Here is an 8,853-nt window from a genome sequence, read left to right as displayed (position 1 = left end):
TCCTTCCATAAATCTGATCTTCTGGTCAGTTTTGACCTCTGATCTAATTACGAGTGATCAACAGTAACTCCCAGGGGGAAGAGGCTTCCCCTTGAAACCTGCTTTGCTTTCAATATTTGCTCAGCAATGTGTGCCTGTTCTGAGCCAAAACACTTAATCAATGCATGTGACGGTGGCAGGCTGAGCACAGATTCAGGCTTTCCCTCCACATTCTGGGCACTGACCTGTTCCCCTTGCACTTTGGCTCCTTTAGCTCAGCTACAGCTCTTTGGCTTCTAACAAGCACAGAGTTTCCCGAAGCACTAGCACAAACTGGAGTTCTGTCTATTCTCTTATTTTTGAAAAATACAGGCTTAACATATTTGAGACAGCTACTGATGTCAAATGGTCAACCCAGAGGGGGTTGTGCATGCACACCTGTCCTTGCACGTGCAGGTGACATGAGGCCACATCCTCCTGTTCCCTTAAAAAATCGTGGTGCTTCTCAGCCAAATTAGCAGTAGTGCTGGGATGACAGGAAGGAAACGCACTGGAAATGCATGACCAATTCTTCTGATTCTTTTTAAAAATAAGGAAGAGGAAGCCTAGCATACACCTTAAGTTCTCAGTGTTGAAGAATTTGAATAAATAATTAGTACAGAAAATTGCTGACTTTATTCGTTGCACACTGTTTCTGCTCTGACAGTCAAACATGACAATTGCATTAGAGTAAATAGGATGGCGTCTAAATTATTGAAGTCAGTAATGATGTAACCTTAGCTGGGTAAAGCAGATGGCTCTGGAAACTGGAGAAAAATGCTATTGAAAAGCATCTTGAATTGTTTATCAGTTTGTCACTCATGGCAGCTGCATGACTTCATGTTTTATTAGGCAGAGGAAATTACATCATTGCAGAATTAAGATTAAATAAAATCTCACTTTTGGTATTTAGTCAGGTCTTACATGATTATTAAAATTCAGCTTTACTGCAGTGGTCTTGACCTTTCCACTCCAAACCCATTTGTTCTTTGCATCAGAATTGCTTCTCAGAGGTTGATAGAGCCCCTCGATCAGGAGGATTGTAATCACAGCTCCACAGTGACACAGCCCAGCCTGATTCATCCATGGAGACAAACATAACAGTGGCTACTGAGGTGTTATCTAAGCATTGGCTTCCACTGGCCAAGACAGAGCCAGAGCAAGGATTTGTTCCTGGTGGGGTTATGCTGCCTCTGAAGGGTGTCACTGAGGCTGTGCAGTGTTTTCAGGCTGACTGAATGGTGTTATCTCTGCTGCTTGTAAAGATCATTAAGAGGACAATTGGGTGTAACAGGGACAAAGTTTCCCGAGATAGAAGATAAAGGTCATAATTAGTGTTTGCAAGTGACCTGGCTGCATTCTACCCAGAACTGGCACAGCTCTTTCCCAGCCTGCAGGCAGGGATGAGCGCCAGGATGGCAGTGACGGCTCATCTCACCTTGCAATGGAAGTGAAATGTGTTGGCTTGGAGGGACTGCAATGGCCAGCTCTGTAAGGAGCTGTTAGATCCTCAAACTTATGTCCTATATTGTCCCTAGCCCAGTTTCCTCAAAATCAAACCCACATGAGGAAGAAGACAAGATCATAGATTGAAATCCTTATGAATGGCAGATTCCTTTACATAGCAGATTGTACATTTGCTAAGATTTACTAACATAAAATCATACACAACTGAATTACTTGAATAGTTTTCTGACTTCCATATCCTTCTCAACCATTAGTCTATGCATTTCACACCCAAGTGAGCACAAACTGATCCCTGTGTTTCCCCAGTACACCGTGGCTGAGCCCTGTGCCCAGCAGCTGAAGGTTCTTCATGCCCTCTCTGATGCTGACCAGGTAATGGGAGTTTTTATCTTTGGCTTTGACATGGACTTCTCCCAGGGCCTCCCATACATCAGAGCTCACGTATCAGCTTGTCCCAAGCACTCTGTGGTGTCAGCAGGAACATCTTACCAAAATCACCCTGACGTTTGGAAGTTTTCCAGTCTTTTGCCATAGCCAGGCTGACTTCAAGCATTAAGGCTTGTGTCTTTTTGAGTGACTTTGCTGCTGCTTTTGTGGTCCAGAGGCTCAGAAAGCTCAGGAGTCCCTCTCTGTTGCTTTCTAGCTCATTTGCTAGCACTGCTGATACTGGCAGATCCCTCTTGGCCCCACAAAATCTTTATGTATTCACTGCAGACAGATACAGGGTAGATTTGCAGCCTCTGCAAAATATCACTCATCTCCTGATTCATCTGGTCACCTAGGGACATAAGATTTTAAAGCAAAATTGGCTTTTATCATTGCATTTAAAAAATAAGAGCAAGAAGTATTTTTGTTTCTTTAGTGTTAACTTTGAGCTGATTCCATCCTGCAGCATAGTCAGTGTGTGATTTCCTGTGTGCATTCTGGGCACAGGGAGAAGCAAGGGGCACAAGTACTGGAAGAACTACTGATCCCAGGTCTACCATAGGATGAAGACAGTTGAAGTGAAACCCAAAAATCTGTCTGAACCAAGAATTACACCAGGGTTTCCTGCATGGCATGCTGGGGCATGGAGATGCTTCTCTGTATGACCTTGCTCCTGGGGATACAGAGTTTGGTGAAAATAGAAGAGACCAAGACAACCAGAGCTGACAACTATGTGAAACTGTAAATGACATCAGTGGTCAGATAAAACAGGGTAAGTCCCTTTGGTTGAAAATCCTGGGCACCAAGCCTGTGCTGGTGTGAGAGAGGCAGGGAAACAGGAAAAGCTGCATACCTTGAGCACCATGTAGGAGCATCTCTCTTTGCCAACTTGTTTGACAAGCCATTGATGCAAATCACAATTTCTGGTTCTCTTTGTGAGAACTGCTCCTGCCTAGTGCTGCAAACCATTGTTGATGCACTGCTGTGACTTGGTCACCTTCCCTTGGCACCTGACACCAGAGCCATCACACAGTGTCACCTTGGTCCCTGTGCTGTCCCAGGTGGAGCTTGCTGGGAGGTTTGATGTCTTGACAGCTGTCTTGCACAGGCAGCTTTGTGTGAAGGGTAATCACAGAGCATGCAGAGTGCACCCAAAATGCTGCAAAAGTGCCAGGAGGGTCACAAGGAGGATGAGGATGGATGAGCAACTTGGACAAGTATTGGCAAAGAGAGGAACCAGGGGAAACTGGAGGAGGGAGGGAGGATCCCAGCTAGTAAAATGCTGTGAGGGAACTCAAATCACTCCACAAGGGGGTGAAGAAATGCACTAAGAAATGCAAACACAGAGATAACTGGTAGAATGTGGTCCAACACCCACCTCCAGGCTCAGGGGAGTGGAAAATCTGCACTGGGAAATGCTCTGTACCCAGCTCCCACAGTCTTCCCTGGGCAGCCAGGTAACAACAGTGATGAAAACCCCATAAATAGCAAATCAAATCACAGAAAACACACTGACATAAAATACATAAATCAAAATGTTTCCTGAAGAAGGTGTGGCAGGGAAGAGAAGTATGGCATGGCTGGCTGTGTCAGGTGTGGAAACAGACAGTGGCATTTGCCAGCTGCTGATTACTAAGTCACACTGCAAGCCCTGTGCCTGGGCTATTTGCACCAGCAGCTATGAAACAGGTTTGTTTTCATGCAGGTTGTGAGGCTGATAGGGAGCACATGGTGCTATAACACATACCTTTCCTTTCTGGGAGCATGGGAAGTGCTCAGCACGAGGCATGCTGTTGGAAAGAAAATATCCTACATGACTGAAAAGCAGATCTGGAAAATATTTTCCCTGAATGGACTGAGCAGTCTTTTCCTGTTGTGATTAAGAGGGGAAGGTCTTCTGACTTATTTTTTCTGCAGGTTATTCATTAGGAGCTGTAGTGATGCTCAAGGAGTAATGGGTTCAAACTGAGAGTGATCTAGTAGAGATGTAAAGAAATTCTTTACTGTGAGGATGGTGAGGCACTGGAACAGGTTTCCCACAGAAGTTATGGATGTCAAATCCCTGGCAGTGTCAAGGCCAGGTTGGATGAGACCTTGAGCAAACTAATGAGAGCAGCCCCTGCACTCCTTCCTTATGGAGATGCCCTTCCCATGCCTGGCAGTGCCCATCATGGTGTGCTTTATGCAACTGAAGGGGTTGGCTTGTTTTTTCTCTGCAAAGGCCAGATCCACCCCTGGAAAATCCAGCAGTGAGGCTCCTCCCCATGGCCCAAAAAGTGGGAAGAAGAAGTTGGTGCTCTTTTGCTCCAAACACTGGGTATGTCCAGCCTGGATCCTGCCTCCATCCCACAGGTGTAGGGACATGGTACCTGGAACTGAACAGCAGTGACAGGTCCCTGGCAAGGAGAAGAGCCAGGATGGGCTGAGCAAAACTGGCAGTGCCTGGGGGGTTTCCCTGCTTCCAGCAGCAGAGCATCAAACTTTTCTGTTGGAAGTGAAATAACCTTGTTATTTTTATGGTCAGTTACCCAAAGTGTGAAACAGGATGAAGTACAGCTACTAAATCAAAGGTGAGGTGAAGACTCAGTGCCTGCTGAATGGGTTAAGAAACAGCTGAGAAAGCCCCATCTGTCTTTTGAGGTGGCCTCTCAAAACTCAGACTGTGCATGGCTTTCTATTCAAAGAATTTTCCTGCTGCTCTGACTTGCACTGTATCATCTGCTCTCACAAACAAACCAATTTAACTACACAGACGTGCTGTTTAATCGCTCTCCCTGGCACGCTGACAGTTCCTGCATGTGCAGATGAGTTTGCCAATGCAAATGCTCTGTCCTCCAAATTTCCGTGTTTTATTTTTGTCTGAAGATGCTCAGTGGATTCATATACAATTGTTACATTTTTGTTTTCTCTATACTCTGTCTCTAGATGCCTAAAAGTGCACTGCTATTTTATGAATCAGGCTTGGTGTATCAATGTATAGCAGAGCCAGGAGTTGTGCTTTTCTCTGAACATCTACTTTTGTTCTTCATTGCAGCTCACCAAAAATCATGATCAAAGCAATGAATGCTGGCATGCATACTGAGAGAGAGTGCATTGGCTGTTTTTGTAAGGAACAATTGAGAGCAGCTTGCTTTGAAGTGAATTTTGTCATATTTTAAAAGATAATTTGTTACTTGTGAAGATTTAAAAAATCCAAAATTAATGTAAGTGTTGAAAGAGAAACAAATACGTATCTTTTACTAACATGATTTTACAGAACACTTATATTGAAAGGGAAAGAGAATAGATTACAGTGGAGGAATTACGTTGCATGCATTTTCTCTATTGGAAAAAATTCACTCTGAAACATCTGCATTCTAAAAACACTCATAAAAATTGGTCTGATTTCTAAAGACACTGAGGAGTCTGGAAGTTATAACTTTATATATGCAGTTAGCATGAAGTCAGTCGGTGCTAAGAAAACATCTTCTCCAGCTTCTGGTCATCACACCTCTGTTTAATAACCAGAGGCTGCTCTCCCGGGCACTGCCTCTCTGATGTGGTGCAGGGAGGACCCAGACTCCCCTGGCCTACAGCCAGTGGGTAAAACTGGTTTTAACTGAGATATTATCAGCCCTTGATCTCTGGTTTGGACTCAATTCCTCCACAGAATAACTGCAAATGGGACACAGTTGCATGAAGGGACTTCAATGACTGTAAGAAATTTTACTTGGAGGAAAAGGAAGCTGTTCTGTTGCACAGAGGTCCCTGCTGGGCAGAGCAGGACCTGGAAGTTGTAGCCCTGTGGACACCACCCATGCTGGAGCTGCCACTGATTTAGGGTTCACAGATGGGATTTCAGTATTCCAAGCTTCACTAGTAAAACTTTTGTCTTCATGACCAGTTTCTCATAGTCCCATGGCTAGCTGGGGCTGTGGGCTCAGGAGTTCATGTGCAACCTCACTTGTAAGCCCAGATTTACCTGTGCCTGTATTGGTACTCTCCAAATCTGGGTTTCCAGTTCTTCTCTCAAAACTTGCATTCTCTTCCACAACCACACCAGCACCTTTCTCCAGCTCCATTACCTGTCCATAGAATGCCATAAAATGCAGAGCACACATCAGCACTTGCTGGGAAGTCCCAAGAAGATGCTGCAATGTCCAGCCACCATGGTGTGAGTCAGGGTTGCCGTGGTAGCCTCAGCTTTGAATTCTCCTGCTTTCATGATTTTCTGCCTAAACCTTAGGATTAGTTTAACCCAATTTTCTTTCTTTCTATCTGTCTATCTATCTAATAATGCACTTTTGATGATAATTGTGATTTACTTCTAATGACTTGTTATGATGCTTTTTTCTCTTGATAGACTCGGGGTCCCACTCATTGAACCACCTGCCCCATTCCTGGGAATGAGCTTTACTCTCTGGTGCAAGAAGTGGTGTTGACAGAGCACAGAGATGGGGAGAGAGGTGGTGGTGTGGTGGTGGTAGCAGAGAAGTGTCAATGCAAACAGTAAAAGCTGGAATGACAGTGGTGTTGGGGTCAAATGAGCCTGATCTCTCTCAGATCAGGATTGTTTGCTGCTTTATCAAAGTATTTGATGTGATAACCCTGGGGCACCCCCAGAGGCTGCTCTGCATCTTGTCAGTATTCACTCTCATTCTCTTTTCTGCTTTTTCCTTGCCAGCAGGGAGTGTGTCTTATTCTGCCATCATGGTCTATGTGAAGTGTAACTCAGGATGCAGCAATTTCCTGCTGTACACTTCCATTTGTGCCTCTTTGCTGCTGAATATATGTCCTTAATTATAGACAGTAGGAGCAATTTACTTGTTTAGCAGTGGCCAGGAAATGTACCCAGGGGAGATCTCTGAACATGACCACAAAGCTGATAAAGATTAATGTTAGGTGATAGAACACTGGATTAGGCTATTCTCACATTTGGGTCAATATCTGCTATTCATAGCATGAGCATTAAGTAAACGAATATCAGCTTATTATGTGCTATTATATTTAATGAAGTTCAGTATTTACTTTTTCTCTAAAGACTGCCAAGGACCACATTAACATTGCTGTGTGCTCTGGCAGGCAGGAGAGCAGTGTGGTGAGTTTAGTACAACAGTCACGTCGGAGCTTTCAAAGGGCACTATGTGACCTCTATGTTTTATTGTTAGGCAAAGCTAATGGTATTAGAGTTAGTCCCATTGCTAACAGAAAATTCATTATTAGTGGGTATAAATCTCTTTTCTGCTATAGATGTTGATATCTGCTGTGAAAACTAATAGAGACGTCAGTAGACATTTAAAATAAAAATAAGCTTCAAGGCTATTGTTGATGTTGTTGTGGTTTATCCAACAGCTCCATGTCCCTGCTGTTCTGCATCAGAAATAACAAAGGAGATCCTTTGCACTTTCATTCTCACCTCCATTAATTTCCTGCACTGATTAAAAAGCAATAATAATAATAATCCCAGAACTATTTAGGAAGTGCAGAAACCCAGCTGCATCCTGCACATGGTGGACCAGCGTGTGTGTGCATAAGCCCAGGCCAGGAAGCTCCTCACCCCCCTGAAGAGCTGCCTCCACAAGGCTGCTTCCCAATCCCTGCAGCCTGGCAGGATTTCTTCCTTTATCCCTTGGCTGTTCATCACCTCTCCCCTGCTCGCTGGCCACTTCAGCCCACCTGGTACCCATTCTGTGGGCTCTCCAGAACTGCCTCCTGCTTCCCCTGCAATGCCCTGCTCTGAGGTTAATCCAGCAGCTGAAGATCCCCAGCACCAACCACCATGAAAAAAATCAACCCATATCCAGCAATAACTTCTGCCTAGAAACAGGAGCTTACTGGGAAATTCTGGTTTTCTGTTTCATATGTTGAGTTACACTGTGGTTCTGGGGGAGCTGAAATCACTCTGGGAATTTTTGAGGCTGTGCTAAAAAGGACCTGATGTATTGTGCTGAGGAGCAAAACCATCTCTGGGCTGTGGGTAATAAACAAGCATCTATGGAGGCACAGAAAGCAACAACATTAAAGAACATAAAATGGAATGTAGTTCTTAGTGACACAGTTAGTCAAGACAGCCAAGCCATGGAGCACTTCACATACTGCAGTACAGCACTGCCAAGCTCTAGACCAGCACCTTGCTGGAGCAGCATCTGCACCAGCATGGGGCAGGGATAACCCTGCCCAAAGGTATTCACAGCCCCTCTGTGTCCAAGAGAGGACCTGTACCTACCAGAAGATAAAGACAGAGCTGCCCTGAGCTCTTGCAGATGAGGAACATCTGTGTGCTCCAGGGTAGGACCAGCATCCTGCAGAAATAGTTTTCCCAGATAGAAGAAATTTTCAATATTTTAGATTTTTCTGCCACTCATCAGCCAAAAATTCAAACTAAGGAAAAATGAAAATCTCCCACATTGCTTTTTGAACAGAACCCTAAATTATGCAGCCTAACAGGCAGAAGGAGTTACTGCAAGGTCTTTGTTGAGATCTTTGTTCTAAATTTAGAGCTTTTACTGGCTGTAAATAAAATCCTTGTAGTTGCTTATATACAACATTTTTCCTCCTCTTGGTTAATTTTGGGAGTGTTAAATATGTATTACTAAGGAACTGAAATGTCATAGTCCTAGATTAAACTCTAGTGGAATGAAATTAAAGGTTTCTGCTCCTGGTTTAGAAAAACCCAGTGTGAATGTTTAATAGCAGCAGCAAAGCCAGAATTACAGGTTAAACTCCCAATCTGTGTGCATGGCTAACACCAGGAAAACAGAAGCAGTTTGAACTTTTAGAAGCTCAAGTTAAGAAACAATGAAAGAAATGTAACTTATTTTAGATCCAGTGTTCTCCTGGAAGGAAGTAGCTCCTGCTAAAGCCCTGATGGCCTAGGGCTGCTGGTGCATTCCAGGGATGATGCCTAGATCCTGTGTGTGTGGATTTGAAGATTTCATCCCAGCTATCCCATGGTGCTTGATT

The 8,853-nt window shown here is 44.2% G+C and overlaps 1 long non-coding RNA gene across 1 annotated transcript; it reads left to right on the top strand.

Annotated features, from left to right (window-relative positions):
* The first annotated feature begins 2,463 nt into the window (after positions 1-2,463).
* On the top strand, positions 2,464-5,067 carry LOC306808388. The gene is made up of 3 exons (XR_013776016.1): positions 2,464-2,683; positions 4,436-4,481; positions 4,946-5,067. It is a non-coding gene; the product is annotated as an uncharacterized lncRNA (long non-coding RNA).
* Positions 5,068-8,853: the final 3,786 nt, after the last annotated feature.

This window comes from Erithacus rubecula (assembly GCF_903797595.1).
Source record: "Erithacus rubecula genome assembly, chromosome: 15".
Lineage (NCBI taxonomy): Eukaryota > Metazoa > Chordata > Aves > Passeriformes > Muscicapidae > Erithacus > Erithacus rubecula.
This window is presented reverse-complemented; position numbering and strand designations above follow the sequence as displayed.